This window comes from Alosa alosa, chromosome 7 (genome assembly GCF_017589495.1).
Source record: "Alosa alosa isolate M-15738 ecotype Scorff River chromosome 7, AALO_Geno_1.1, whole genome shotgun sequence".
In the NCBI taxonomy this organism is placed as follows: Eukaryota; Metazoa; Chordata; class Actinopteri; order Clupeiformes; family Clupeidae; genus Alosa; species Alosa alosa.
Window position 1 is genome coordinate 254,947 of NC_063195.1, and position 15,729 is coordinate 270,675.

Genomic DNA, 15,729 nt, shown 5'->3' on the forward strand with positions numbered 1-15,729 from the left:
AATTGTGATCCTTTCCAGAGGCCTTGCAGTTGGTCAACAATGAAATCTATCCAGCGTCCTGCAGAGTCGTACCTCACGCCCGGTGCAGCCTAATGTAATAGTCTGTGGAAGTGCCTCTACGCTAATAATGAATCCTCAATACCAGGCTTTCAAAATGTCTTTTATTATTTTCATTTTCCCAGCTAAATAACACTCCTACCGCCTATCCCTGTCCATTGTGTGACTGGCTGACTGTTGTTCCTGTTTGAGGAGTTGCGTTTGCTCATCCAGCTGTCAATTTCCAGCCTGAGCCCTACCTATTTACATTGTACAAATTACTATTTCATGGAAACTAATTAATATTTGTATTACAAATTACACTATTTTGTGGGAGCAATTAATATTTCGTGGCCACAAATTAGTACTAATGAGGAGCAATTGCTATTTTAGCAATACAAATTACCTATTCGTGGGGCAATTACTATTCGTGGAGCAATTAATATTCGTATTACACAAATTAGTACTTTATTGAACGAATTTACTATTTGGCCCACAACACATATTTCCATGAGACAATTGCCTTCGTGGCCACAACTTGTTGTTTTCCTGACGGCATATCCGGAGACTCCGTGGCTCACTGTTACAGGTGGATTTGCTTGGCAGTTCCTGGCAAACTTCTTTTGTTCTTTGTAAAATAACTGCACTGTAGAAAAAGCAATGTGCAGTGGGCATGGCTTTCAAATGACCGCCATTCGCATTGAAGGCCTAGTGAAGCTTTAGTACCACTTTCAGCCACTGTCAAATCGCTCTGCCACTGTACATGCAGCTCTGCCTGCCGTCCCATACATAATTGTTTACGATAGTAATCAGCCTCTGAATTCAGCCAAACAAAATAAATCCAGGCATAATTAAACATTACCTCGATTTAGGCAACTTGGGTATATGGCTTGAAACGACTGCAATCGAAATTTGCTGGCTACATTGTTGTGATCAATTGGTTACTTGTAACTCACCTTAAATCAAAACAATGATAGTGGGTGATAGAAAATAACTGTGGGAGTAAAATGTAGCCTTGGGTAGGCTTCTGCAGAAAACAATGTTGTTGCCAATTAATACTATCTGGCGCGTTTTTAACGAACTCGCAATAGAGGCTTAGACAACAACTATGACTACGTTTTGGTTTGGTAAATTAATTTGGCCCTGCTTGACTGCAATGTAGTCAATGACTGTGACATGTCATTTTTATTTTCTGTACAATAAACAATTACACATCTGCTTTATGCACATGAAATTACATTCCATATTTACATTGACTGCAGAACCCTTCCCTCCTTCCAAGGACTAAGATAGTATGAAGTGCTTTTGTAAAAAAATTATTTAAAACGAATAGCTATTTGCAATTTGACAAAACACTGGTCCTCATTTTGCGAATCTGAGGGCCGATGAACTATTGCATTTAGTTGGATGTCCGAGGTCGCGCATAATGTTTGAAAACCACTGGCACGTAATCACAATAATTTAACACCGACAGTTGGATAACCTACTTCATCATGTCCCCATGCCTCATGTTTGTGGTAACATAGAGATAAATTAAAGCAATAGTGTAAGCTCTCCGTTTGGGACATCGAAACTTATATTTTTAATAGACTACCGTCGAAGATACTGACTTGCAAAAAGCCGCAGGATAACACGTTATCTCACTATCATCGTCATGTCCCTTGATCAAAGTGGGGAATGAAACAAAGTTTAAGAACCACTGGCTTAACAAGTTACTACAGGTCAGAATACAGAATCTGTTGCAATATTCTGATGATACGGCGATGATGTAACCAAATGTTGTTTTAAGTAAAATTTCACTTCACCATACCTTCGATATTTAAGCCTACTAGTATCATACAAACATATTCATGTCCTAAAACTAATATTTGCAGCATTGTGTCATGTAAATTCGTTTGCAAAATCTAGAAATGTGTAGAGTGGTCATGAGGACAATTGAGACACGTGACTGGATATGTGTTGTGCTGAACACTCCACTGTCTACAGCGCTGGTAGGCCTATGGAGGCAGGAGGTGCAGCCATATATAAAATTCTTCAACAGAGGCCTGAATATTGTCTTGCTTGTTTTGTGGAAGCGCTTTATTTTACGCTTCTGTAATTTTGGCTTCCATTGAAAATGAGGCTTCCTCAATGACCTCCGAGGTAATAAGGTTGAATGAATGAACATTTGAGCTTGCTTGAAATAAGGCATGTGGTTTATTCTGATGACTTAACAGGGCCGCTGAATGTGCGTTATGATGCTTTTACAGGCAAAGATGTTTTGGTACCCCTCGCTGCCTTAAATAACAATGATCATCAAGTAATATTCGACCATTAATTTGGTGAAATGGGCAAAGCGTATTTTAGCAGTTGGCTGATGATTTATAGCAGGGCTGTGATTCCAACTTACCTCCCTTACAGTGAGGTAGCAGGGTCTCAGAATGGTAGCTACTAAGGACGATGTTGAATAACAGGGTCGTAGAGGCGTATTCAAAAAGGCTTTTTATCTTACTACTAGGGATAGGCTACCTAAATCACCTTAAAGATTTTTAGATTGGAGTTTCCTGTAAAGTTATTCTACAAAGCCTTTCAGTTGCTCTAAACTAGGAGTCTTGGCTGTGGGCGTCATTACTCAGCCAGAACTGGTGAGCCACGCCAGTTGGCTGGCAGTTGTGGAATTCCGACTTTTCAGTGATAGGCGGGTGACAGGTCGGAGAGATACGTGCTGCAAGTAATCCCTAGAAGGACGGAAAGATGATTAACTGAATAAAAATACAAGCCTAATGAATAAGTAAGGCAGAAACTAGTAAACAGTAGCCCTAATGAAACATAGGCTATGATTGATGCAGTAGCCTTTACAACATTATTAAATTAATCTGTCCTTATATCCTAGGCTAGAATTTTTAGGGAGGCATTTTAATTTAATTTCATTTAACATGTTAACAATGAGTAGTTTGGTTGTTATTTGCATCCTTTTATAGATAGTGTTCCCTTAGGTTAGAGCTCACATAGGCTATTTCAAAACATACATAGCGTAAAATGCCACAAAAAGCTGTTTATGAATAGGTCTTAGTGGGTTAGGGTCCTCTCGACTTAAGCTGTCCCAGACTTGGAATGCTTTACATTGGGTCTAAAATGCTTAGTGAATTCTTTTGCTTGAAAAGTGGGAGTCCTGAAGTTAGGGTGACACGCCCGTATTTTTTAAGGAGTTGCTCCTAATTGCCGGATGGGGCTACTTTTTAGCCTTAAAATTCTTTGTGAATACGACTAGATAAAAGGCCCTAGCCTAAATGAATCAAAGGAAGAAACAAATAGCCTAGTAGTCCAGAAACCTCTGGGATTGATGTAGTATCTTTTGCTTAACATTATTAAATTATTCTGTTACTATGCCTACGTTTGCAAAGAGAACATTTCATTTGATTTCCACACTAATATTACATTTAATTACATATTGACAATGATTAGCCTAGTTTTGTTGTTGCATGTTAGTTATGCCTACAATGCCAAATTGCTTCCTGTGATTGGAAGCTCCTGTAGCTGCAAGTTCAAAACCGCAGGTTTGTGAATAGATCTGTGAGTAAGGAGTCCTCTTGACTTCTTTTAAGCTGTCAGAGGTGGGAAGGTGTATTTTTGGGGGAAGGGCAGGATGCTGGGCAATTGTCCTGATGGCCCCCCTTCCCCATGCGTCGGGTGGTTAGTTAATAGGCCTATCGTGAAAGATTTTCCCACTTGCCATCTAAGGCAGGCTCCTGAGGCCAAGCTCTCAGTAGCTCGTTTGTTTACAACTAACATTCCATTTGAATTAAGCTTCTTTATAGGCTATGCCGAAATAGTTTTCAACATTTTGAATATTAGTGTCGGGTGAATTGAAATGTTCTCAAAGTAGCCTTGGCTGCTGGGACCCCCGTCAAGCAAATATAACCATAAGCCTTCCTGCACTCATTGTTTCAAAAGGAATTAATTTTGGCTTTGTCAGAACTGAAGAGGCTGGCATGACACGGCTTGCGGTATGTAATGAAAATAAGTGTATAGCACAACACAACACAACACAGACCCCTTCTCTCGCGTCAGTCACTGACATCAACCTCTAGAATAAATGCATGAGGAAAAACACTTTCTATGAGGCAATAAATAAAACATAAGTTAATATTTTGTCCTCTTAACATTCATCTGTCCTTTGTCACGATATGTATGTTCCAAGTACCCTATACGTAATTCGCTGTAAAGTTTGTGTGCAATTTCTTATTTCACAGAAAAATATAAAATAGCCAGTCTACACAGTGCAGAGTTGGTAAGTTATGGTGGCTGACCTGCAGTGAACATAAACAAGTATTTCTCTTGCAGCTGATGGCTTCAGGTGCTTGCGTGAACAAGGCCGAACATACAGCGCCAATAGATGTTACTCTCCGACAATCAGCGTTAAACTTAAATGGTTAACATCACTCAGTTAAGCCTTCTAAGCAAGGAAACTTGTGATGATTTGAAGACATCTGTTTTCGTTGGAAGGGCAAGAGGTAGCAACAGGAGGTATACAGACAGGCCGATGTAGGGCTGTTTGAGAGTATTAAATATGGGATATTCTCACGGGAAAACGTACAAAACTGCAAGACAGCAGGGAAAGTTAAAATACGTGATAAACCTGCGGAAAAGGATGGCATACATTGTTTTGGTCCCGTGCTGAGGATTTTTGTCATACTGTGTCACATATGATTATTTGTGAAATTGTGCAAACAGGCGCCTTACATTTGAAAAGGAAGGACTGGTAGCATGCAAGCTCCGCGGGGAAAGATTGATTTAAGAGCGTTATCACAAAGTGTGTGGCTGTGGCGGAGGAAGACAATTGGCAGGGGAGGGTCATGTCTTTAACAATTCTGTCGGAGGTCATTGAACAATTTCTAGCAGACAAGAGAGGGTCATGCAACTTCCAACTGAAGCACTCAAAAATTCCTCCGGTGGCCCTTCAATAAATAACGATCAGTCCCTAGATTGCTGCTGGGCTATATGTCTTAGTTCTGTTAACAACTCATTGTCAAGCGCGGCCTATCTGGCGGTTGCATCCATTACAAACAAACATGCACTGTGAGCGTCTGGGATTGGGGAGAGCACTAAATGCTCTACTGAATAACCGAAGTCAAACCTTTGATAGAAAACATTCTTTAATAATCCAAAAATAAGCCGCTAATGAAGTAAACTTGACCATCAAAAATGGATTTTATGGCTTGTAACTCCATTGATGATACCAGGGCGGACCCATGAGTGAAGCTGGCCAAATCGAAGCACTGCCCACTGTAATCGTTGGCTGATCTGTGATCCCCATCTCCATACTCTCTCATGGACAAAAACAAGAAATTTGGCATATGTCTCTAGTGATGGGTCATTCACCAGTCCACACATATCTGCCACTGGATACATAGCCCAAAATCTGTTTCTTTTAGAATATGTGTGCCATCACCTGACTAACAGAAAGACACACCTCAGAATATAACCTAACTAGACTGTGCCACCATGAACTATGAAAATGTGCTGGCTCAAATGTAGAAGGCTAGAAGGTCACTAATATCACCAACCATGAAGAACAAAGCACTATGTGCTTTAGGTTATTCGATATTCTAAATTCTATCACTGCCAGCTATCATCAGTCAACTGTCACTGGTAGTCAGGGATGGATTACTGCACGGGCCTACCGGGCCCAAGCCCAGGGGCCCAAGGAGTCAGGGGGCCCAAGCCATTGCATGGAATCATTGCCTCAATATCAACACATCATTTCAACACATAGGCTATGAATCTGATTGAATTAAAGTATTGGCCATCCCCAAAATGCACCAGAATACAGGAAATCACATTAAAAAATGTAAAAAAATGTCCCCCGCAACAATTAGTGGGGGGCCCTTAATACATCTGGGCCCAGGGGGCTGAAAGTTCATAATCCGTCCATGCTGGTAGTGTCTCTCTTTCTCTTTCTCTCTCTTACACACACACACACACACGCCTGTCTGTCCTTTACACTTACATAGGCTACGGAAGGCCTTACAGACTTCAGCAGGTGCTATGTAAAAGTCTATTAAATTTGATTTAACAGAGATTTCTGCACTTTGTGCTCTGAATGGGTGTAGACAAGAACTGACAGAGCAGGCTAGGCCTACACTCAAGCACACTAATAGGCATGAATTGATAGTATTGATATTAAAGTATTATTTTTTTAAGCGGACAGTTTCTAGAATTTTAGGCACAATTTATTGTTAAAGAGATCAATCATCAGCCTAAAAATGTTTTATAATGTTGTATTGTTTATGTGGCCCACTTTTGCACACTACCTTGTAGAATATCTTTGCTTTTTGGCACCAAACCCTATGCTATAATACCAGCAATGTGAGGTTTATGGACAAAACACCAAATTTGATCTTTTCTGAATTTGACCTTTGATTTGGGTCCTTCAAAAAAATGGAGACATGTTTTTTTTTACTCTTAAGAACCCCTAGAACAAAGATATAATACTCTCCAAAAATTAACATGCGAATCCCACAAGCCCCCAAATTAGACACATAAGCCCCCCTACTATACATGATGGGTGTAGTAGTCTGTTACTAAAAGAACTGCTTTGCGCAGCCACTGTCCCATGGAGCGGATGAGAGGAATTGGCCATGATGGATGCCAATTTGTCCATCATCCTCCTCTCCCCAACCACCTCAACAGGCTCTAGTTGGCAGCCCAGGACAGAGCCGGCCCTTTTCACCAGCTTATTTATTCTCTTCCTGTCCCTACTTACTTGACTGAGTCTTTATTGAATCAGATGGAAATGTTTTGACACAATTCCACAGTCATGGTTATCGTAACAATCCTGCATTAGAATCTTGTTTTAATTCAGATACCTAAATTTACCGATGGCTTATTTTGTATGACTAAATTTGTCCATATTCCCTCAAAACTAACTAGAAGAAATCATTTGAGGGGTCATTTTTTAAAAGAATTCTCTGGAGAACATACCTCCAAACCCCCCTAGAATTGCTTTTTGACACTGTATAATTTAAGTACAGACTACACAGACTGTATAGTGTTTACACAGAGAAAGAAATTCACATATTAAGATCCACATCATCCAAAACGCCAGCTACATCTCCGATTTGCCTCCCAACTCGTGTAATGTAATGTAGAGAACAAAACATATTCAATGAAATCCGTAGAATTTTAAGTTTTGAATAATGTCCATGGCCCCCCTCCTGGAAACTCATGCCACTCCTTCGCCACCCCAGGACAAAATCTCTAGATCCGCCCCTGTTAACACTTACCTTTTGCAATATTCACAAACAAATGCCTAAATATTTACCTTAACAAGTAGGCCTACAGGTATATAACTCCTTATCAAGTAGGCCTACAGGTATTTAACTCACCTTATCAAGTAGGCCTACAGGCATTACGCTTGTTTTAGCTAAACTTATCCGTTTGCTTGATCACTAAAAAAAAATACATGGGAAACTCTAGGTCCCAAAGCCAGACCAGTTAAGAAGCTTTTCTTTAAGTAGTTTAAATCTCCTTCCATTTACATTACATAGTTTAAAACCCCTTAATATTAAATGTAGTTTATATCCCTTTTCCTTTACATTAAATATAATTTAAATCTCCTTCCATTTACATATAGTTTAAATCCCCCTTCACATAAATAAATACGATGACTAAAATACATTTTGTTGTTTTAATAAACCATTGGCTCGTACATTCAAAAGACAGCACTCAAGCACACCAATGCAGCGTTATGTGTCTCACATTTGCATTCATTTCTTTAGCACACACTTTTAATCCGAAGTCACATCCATGTCAATTCACCCTTTGCTAAGCCACACCCAAAAAACGTCACAGGCCAATCGTGGCTTAGCAACCAGTCACGGGAGGTCTGACAAGCTTTTTGAGTTTTGTCATGTCAACCTGTGGAGACTGAAGACCTGTGGGTCATGAAGGGCACTTATTTGGCTGTGTGGTGCCCTAACCCTAACTATAAAAAATGGCCTATTGCATGATATTTCCATAAGGTCCGCGAGATACACGCTTCACGATAACGGCAAGAAGTTGTTAAGACGTTCACAAAGATGTATAGCCCATCAGCAATCTATTTAAAATAACACCTATTTGAAGTACCATTCATGTCATGTTGTCAAATATTGAAGTTGTGGGAAGTACACAGCTTAAATGGCATGTTTCTTTCGTCCCCCATGCCTGTTTCACTCATTCTGGCCAGGAGAGTCGAATGAAACAAAACGCACATTCGACTTCTGCTTAAATAACTCATGAACGGTTTTGTTCAGAGATGAAATACCAACTTTATTTGACAGAGGACAGATGTAGGTTGGTAGTGACAAAATATTAGCTTTCAGTGCGGTACGATGTCTTTGTAAATGACATTTCATTGAAAAGTCCCGGTTCTCCCCCTATGTAGTAGACGTGCAGGGAGACGTACAGGCTCGTCAGGCATAGCAACAGTAACTAAGGAGGGCGGGACTTAGCGAAGAGTGAATTACATTACACCTGTTTAGCACACACTTTTAATACACCTATTTAGCACACACTTTTAATCTAAAGTGACATACATATGTCAATTACATCACAAGGGTCAGAACGCAACCGGCCAATCAGCTTCCTGCATGTAACCACTTCAGTCTCTACCCAATCAGCTGTAGAATGCAGTCTACCCAATCAGCTGCTCTCCTCTTTGCTGTGGAATGCAGTCGGTAGCCCATGGGGCGTGTTCTGTTGAGAAAAGATATGTCCATTGAGGCCATGTACACCAGAACGAGAGCGTGTGTGTGTGTGTGTGAGACCAGCCCAATGAAAGTGTGTGTGTGTACATATAAGTGTAAGAGTGTGTGTGAGCCTCAGACAGAAACTCCTAATCAAAGGCTGCCTCAGCAGCTCATACGAGGTGTCAGAAAAGTTAAGTCATCACCGGCTCAGAGGTGTGTGTGTTAATGAGTGTGTGTGTGTGGTGTTAGTGTGTGATACTCACAGTGGGCATTTCCCCAATCACAGTGATCCTCAGCAAACTCTCAGACATCCTGTTACCGTGGCGACGGGACTCTGGATGGGACCTCTGGGCAAACTATGGCAACTGTTGGGATACACACACAGTCCACAGCATCCTTAGCACAGCATGTTTTAGCATGTGTGTGTGTGTAGTAAATGTGTGTGTGTGTGTGTGTAAGTGTGTGTGTGTGTAAGTGTGTGTGTGTGTAAGTGTGTGTGTAAGTGTGTGTGTGTGTGTGTAAGTGTGTGTGTGTGTAAGTGTGTGTAAGTGTGTGTGTGTGTGTGTGTGTGTGTGTGTAAGTGTGTGTTTAAGCAGGGCTTGAAAACGAAATTATTTTTCAAACGTTCCGAACGGTTCAGGTAGGCCTAGGTTTAACGTTTTCGTTCTTGCATGCGTTCCGCCACCAACATATCGGTCCTGAACCAGTTCGGAACGCAAAATATCGTTCGTTCTTAAAGTTCCGGCAGTGTTTGGCGGGCCTATCAAGTCTAAGACTAGCCTATGCCCAAAAATAATAAATCACAGGTGGCATCCAAAAACATTGAGATGGGCTATCCATCCCATAGCCTACAGACTTACTGTAGGCCTAACCTATGCCTATAAATAATTTCTTATCTAAGAAATCTAAGTTTTATCCATATGGAGATCTTCAAAAGCTTGCGCTATAATTCCAACCCTGTTTATAAACGAACCTGTCTGTTGCTGACAAGGCCTATCTCAAATTTCCGCTTAACTCTTCTACATAGAATAGGCTATAATTGCGCAAACATTTCAAATCCCGACTTCAAAAACGACAAGGCATGGACAGGCAAAACAGGCTATTACGCATAGGCTACAAACAATTTCCAAATCAGTTTCAGTAGCCTCACGCCACTGAGATGGCCTAAGATCGAAGTGGCAGACGGATAGGTTACATTACAACAGCAAGACAAAATATACACATTTGGACCAAAGGTCCATTTATTCGCTTTTTTTCAAACTGCAGAAATCAAATTATTAGGCTGTTCGGCCTACAGTAGTTGGCTACATAGCGGCTTGTTAGCTCACATTAACAGTGTAGATGCCGGCTTGTTTTTCGCACAACCGGAAATAGTCTCCCCGACATAGGATATGCTTTTGTGAAATTTTATAAAATATATAGAGAACGAAAAAAAAAACATTAACCGGGTTTTGTGGATTTCAGAATAACGTTTCTGTTCCGGAACAGTTGAAGACCATTTTGTTTTCGTTTCCGCTCCTCGTAAAATTCCGTAAAATTCTGTTCGTTTTCGGTTTTCGATCCTTGAACCGGTTCGGAGCCCTGGTTTAAAGGTGTGTTTTAAAGTGTGTGTAAGAGTGTGAGCCTCAGACAGAAACTCCTAATCAAAGGCTGCCTCAGCAGCTCATACGAGGTGTCAGAAAAGTCGTCACCGGCTCAGAGGTGTGTGTGTTAATGAGTGTGTGTGTGTGTGTGATACTCACAGTGGGCATTTCCCCAAATCACAGTGATCCTCAGCAAACACATCCATCCCGTTACCAGGGCGACGGGACTCTGGATGGGACCTCTGGGCAAACTATCGACAATAACTACGGCAACTGTTGGGATACACACAGTCCACAGCATAAGGACAGTAGAAGATAAAGAATATACTAAAATACAAATTATACTAACTAACACTTAATCTAAATAAATTCTAAAACAGTATCCACATAGTGGTGATTAATCAATCAGATGTGCTTGCAATGACTGAGGCAGGGACTGAGCCTGTGATTCTCTGTGCATAGTAAGGTATGGTAAGGTGCTCTAAGGTGCTCTGTGTGAATGAGTGTCATGGTGATGGTGCAAATGAGTAAGTCCAACAGTGCAACAATGCAGAAATAAAGTCTATATATTTAACTATTCGCATATTACCACTTCTACAAAGGACTGAGATTCTACAGACGATATAGATAGATAGATAGATAGATAGATAGATAGATAGATAGATAGATAGATAGATAGATAGATAGATAGATAGATAGATAGATAGATAGATAGATAGATAGATAGATAGATAGATAGATAGATAGATAGATAGATACTTTATTGATCCCTAGGGGAAATTCAAGGTCTCAGCAGCATAATGTTTTAGCGTGTGTGTAAGTGTGTGTTAATGTGTGTGTATATAAGTGTGTGTGTAAGTACGCGTTTTAAAGTGCGTTTAAGAGTGTGTGTAAATGGTTGTGTGAGCCTCAGACAGAAACTCCTAATCACTAGCTGCTTCAGCAGCTCATACGAGGTGTCAGAAAAGTTAAGAGTCATCACCGGCTCAGAGGTGTGTGTGTGTGTGTGTGTGTGCGTGTTAGTGTGTGGTCTAGAGTTTCTAGAGAGAAACTTGCAGCACCTCACAATGGGCACCTGTCTGGCTACCAATGAGGCTAATCAGGCTGGCTAACACAGAGGCTAATGGTGCATTCCATTTGTACTCACAAGTCGTTTGTCCAAGTTATGAACAGGAAGTTGGGGGGGGGGTCCTCTGGTCAAAGCGGCTGATTTCAGGCAGTTCTGCAAAACATTCAATTTGGCACGACACATTACTAGGGTCTAACACACACACCACATAATTAATGACAATCAGCAGCGTCTCAAACACAGAGAAGATGAAGGTTCCTACTAGTGGCCTCTATATAGGAATTAAACAGACGCATATTAACGCTTCTACAAAGGACTTTGAGATTCTACAGACGCATATAGATAGATAGATAGATACTTTATTGATCCCCAGGGGAAATTCAAGGTCTCAGCAGCATAAAGACAACACATACACATTCTTTAACAGCAGAAAAAGTAATTAAAGTATATAATATAAAAACACTAAGCAATAAGGACAGTAGAAGATAAAGAATATACTAAAATACAAATTATACTAACTAACACTTAATCTAAATAAATTCTAAAAACAGTATCCACATAGTGGTGATTAATCAATCAGATGTGCTTGCAATGACTGAGGCAGGGACTGAGCCTGTGATTCTCTGTGCATAGTAAGGTATGGTAAGGTGCTCTAAGGTGCTCTGTGTGAATGAGTGTCATGGTGATGGTGGTCATGGTGATGGTGCAAATGAGTATTTCTGCATTGTTGCACTGTTGGACTTAAAGTCTATATATTTAACTATTCGCATATTACCACTTCTACAAAGGACTGAGATTCTACAGACAGCATTAGAGATTCTAGTCATAAGTGTGTGTTAGCATGTGTGTAAGTGTGTACAAGTGTGGTGTTAATGTGTGTGTGTTTTTAAAGTGTGTGTTTAAGAATGTTTGTAAATGTGTAGGTATATAAGGGTGTGTTTTAAAGTGTGTTTAAGAGTGTGTGTAAATGGGTGTGAGCCTCAGACAGAAACTCCTAATCAAAGGCTGCCTCAGCAGCTCATACGAGGTGTCAGAAAAGTTAAGAGTCATCATCGGCTCAGAGGTGTGTGTGTGTGTCTAAGGGGGTGTGTGTAATTTAGAGTTAGACAAGACACGAGTCAGTTCAGTGTCAAGGCTAATACCCATGAGGGGGCCAGCGTGTGTCGAGGCTAATGAGGAGGCTTGGGTGTGTCGAGGCTAATGAGGGGGCTAGCGTGTGTGTCGAGGCTAACTAATGAGGGGGCTAGCGTGTGTGTCGAGGCTAACTAATGAGGGGGCTAGCGTGTGTCGAGGCTAACTAATGAGGGGCTAAGCAGTGTCGAGGCTAATGAGGGGGCTAGCGTGTGTCAAGGCTAATGAGGGGGCTAGCGTGTGTCGAGGCTAATGAGGGGGATAGCATGTGTCAAGGCTAATGAGGGGGCTAGCATGTCAGTGGGCTAGCGTGTCTCGAGGCTAATGAGGGGGCTAGCGAGTGTCAAGGCTAATACCCATGAGGGGGCTAGGGCTAACCCGAGGCAAATAGCCAGGAAGGGGCTAGCGCGTGTCGAGGCTAATGAGGGGGCTAGCGCGTGTCGAGGCTAATGAGGGGGCTAGCGCGTGTCGAGGCTAATGAGGGGGCTAGCGTGTGTCGAGGCTAATGAGGGGGCTAGCGTGTGTCAAACCCGAACCAGTAGGCCATGGCTGAAGTGCCCTTGAGCAAGGCACCTAACCCCTCACTGCTCCCCGAGCGCCGCTGTTGTTGCAGGCAGCTCACTGCGCTGGGATTAGTGTGTGCTTCACCTCACTGTGTGCTGAGTGTTTCACTAATTCACAGATTGGGACCAAATTTCCCCTCACGAGATCAAAAGAGTATACTATACCATCCCAGCATTACCTGTGTGTGTGCGTGTGTTACATATGCACTCTTACCATCCCTCAGGCAGACTCCACAGAATCCAGTCCATCTGGAAAACACACACACAGCATTTTAGACACACAGGGGCTTCACACCATTTAAAGGCACACTATGCAAGATTCACCTTTATGAAGCCAATTTGGTGGTAAACAAACTTATAATAGGCGAATTGTTCACCTAACATAGCTATACAGCATAGACTTAGTGAGTCCCTACCAAGAAAACCAGCCATGCAACTTCCAAGAGCGGCGCCCCACCAATCCTCACGAGAACCGTGAAACATTACCTTGTCAGTAGATATAACTGGAGATAGGATTAACAGAGAAAAACTTCACCTCCACAACAAAAGCATTTGCATTGCATACAGGAGATGTAAGTCGCAAGAAGTTTGCCATTTACAATAGTAGAGTAATATAATACATCCCGACTCTAGAGGGAGCTCTACTCACCAATAATACCTAAACCTGCATAGTACACCTTTAACCACACCCCTACACCTGCATAGTACACCTTTAACCACACAGGGGCTCCACAACACTGACACTTTCAAGGGTTTTTACACAACCAGGGCATGGACACACACAACAAAAATCTGCCTTTCCTATGGATGATTCACCAGCACCGCTGATGCCTTATTTAAAATCTCAGCCCCACATAAGTAACGCCTTATTCAACCACACAGCACGCCTTATTTAACGCCTTATTTAAAATCGTTTTGAATGTCGCCTACAGATACCGATGCTATGGACTTTGGGCTGTGCTACAAAAAACAGTGCTATGAGCAAAACAGCTCAACAGCCTACATCGTATCCAAGTCATTCATGCGTGTTTCCCTTTTCTTATCCAACGTAAACATAGCAGGCCTAAAAATATTTAACACACGAAAAGGTAGAAGTTGAAATCCCGAGAAGGTTGGCTCCACCACGACCACATACTGTGGAGATGAACGGCGACCACTATTCTCCAGCGGCCACAAGTCACGGCTGAACGTTATGGCGGAAACATACTAAACATAGTGTTTGGTGAAGTTACGTTACCATGGTGTGGCATAACGTCAGTTAACGTTACGGGCTACTAATGTCACGATGTAAGGTGATTGTTCTCCCATGAAACGCTGCAATTACGTTACATTCGAAGTTTTAACAGGACTCAAAACGGAGAACGTTAAACCACGCGGTCTAGATAGAGATACTTTATTGATCCCCAAGGGGAAATTCAAGATCAATGTCTATGGGCTACTGGTCCAAGTTTGTAACTGTTCACACACTCCCTAACTTTAGCTCCCTGATGACATTGAATGTGAGCCAGTGACTTAAACATTACCACATTAGGCATCTCGAGATTCTCGACAGCGACGCTCATCATCGCATTAATAACAGGGCAGAAGGAAATAGTTTATAGAATGCGTGAATTACCTGGAGCGCGAGGTCCGGAAACTGGGCATGGCGAAGAAAGCACATCGTCCTGCCTGCTAAATGCACGCACGTGTCCACTCCGGTTCAACAGCGAGGCAGAAAGAGACAGGACAAAGCTGCGCTGCTATTTTAAAGTTGATCTATGAACAACTCAACTGCGCAACGCCTTATGGGATTTGTAGTTCATTGCTTCGTCTTCATTTCCTATCAGTGTTTCCATCAAACTACTAACCCCAGAATTCAAAGCTGGGTGACGCTACATGTTTTTAATTTATCAATACTGCGCAGACAATGTGCAGCTAAAAAGAGATATTGAACCAAAGATTGTTAAGGCGGAGCAAGATATTTCATCAGGAGCCACTTCCGAGGGGGGGGTCAAAATCCCCCTTTATGCAGAGCAGAGGCAGCGACTGCTCCATTGAAGTCTATGGGCTATAGCTAGTCTATAGCTCAGAATTTCACCACATATGCTCTTGGTTCTATAGAGTTAGGAATGTGAATTCCGGGCACATTTTCATGATCCTCAAACCCTTCTGAACATTTCAGGTACATTTTTAGCATTTTTGAGCAATCCAGTCTGGAGAAAATCAACCTTATATCAGGTGTCGCCGGTTATTTCTGCCGCTGCTGTTGGCGGTTGCAACTTACGCTCGTCAATACGTCATCGACCGCCTCTTTATGCAGACAGGATTCGATCCCCATTTCGCGCCCATAGACATGAACTATGACGAAGTATCTTGCTCCGCCTTAACAATCTTTGATTGAACTGTAGAGCTGGTAGGTCCCGCCCTTTCCGCTATCCCCGCTGGACCTCCAAGGGGGCAGGCGAATTCCCGGAAGTAGAAGAATCAACGTAGGCTGGAGGGACCACCTCTCTGCTAACTCCCATAGAAGCCCATTCATTCTAGGATTTTTTGAAATACCATAACTTCATATAACATATATCCCGCGGCCGATATTGTAGCTTCTGTGTAATCCACATAAACACTACAAAGGCAAAACAGACTCCACTACCTCGTCC

The 15,729-nt window shown here is 41.9% G+C and overlaps 1 long non-coding RNA gene and 4 other non-coding genes across 5 annotated transcripts; all 5 read right to left on the reverse strand.

The window, feature by feature from the left end:
• Positions 1-8,535: 8,535 nt before the first annotated feature.
• LOC125296978 lies at positions 8,536-14,818 on the reverse strand. Its single transcript, XR_007193907.1, has 6 exons — positions 14,709-14,818; positions 13,308-13,342; positions 11,478-11,552; positions 10,490-10,603; positions 9,011-9,112; positions 8,536-8,754 (listed from the first exon to the last, which is right to left on the reverse strand). It is a non-coding gene; the product is annotated as an uncharacterized LOC125296978 (long non-coding RNA).
• LOC125298679 lies at positions 8,875-8,955 on the reverse strand. The gene has a single exon (XR_007194254.1). It is a non-coding gene; the product is annotated as a small nucleolar RNA SNORD60 (small nucleolar RNA).
• Positions 10,368-10,443, reverse strand: LOC125298682. Its single transcript, XR_007194257.1, has one exon. It is a non-coding gene; the product is annotated as a small nucleolar RNA SNORD60 (small nucleolar RNA).
• On the reverse strand, positions 11,235-11,317 carry LOC125298681. Its single transcript, XR_007194256.1, has one exon. It is a non-coding gene; the product is annotated as a small nucleolar RNA SNORD60 (small nucleolar RNA).
• On the reverse strand, positions 12,375-12,457 carry LOC125298680. Its single transcript, XR_007194255.1, has one exon. It is a non-coding gene; the product is annotated as a small nucleolar RNA SNORD60 (small nucleolar RNA).
• Positions 14,819-15,729: the final 911 nt, after the last annotated feature.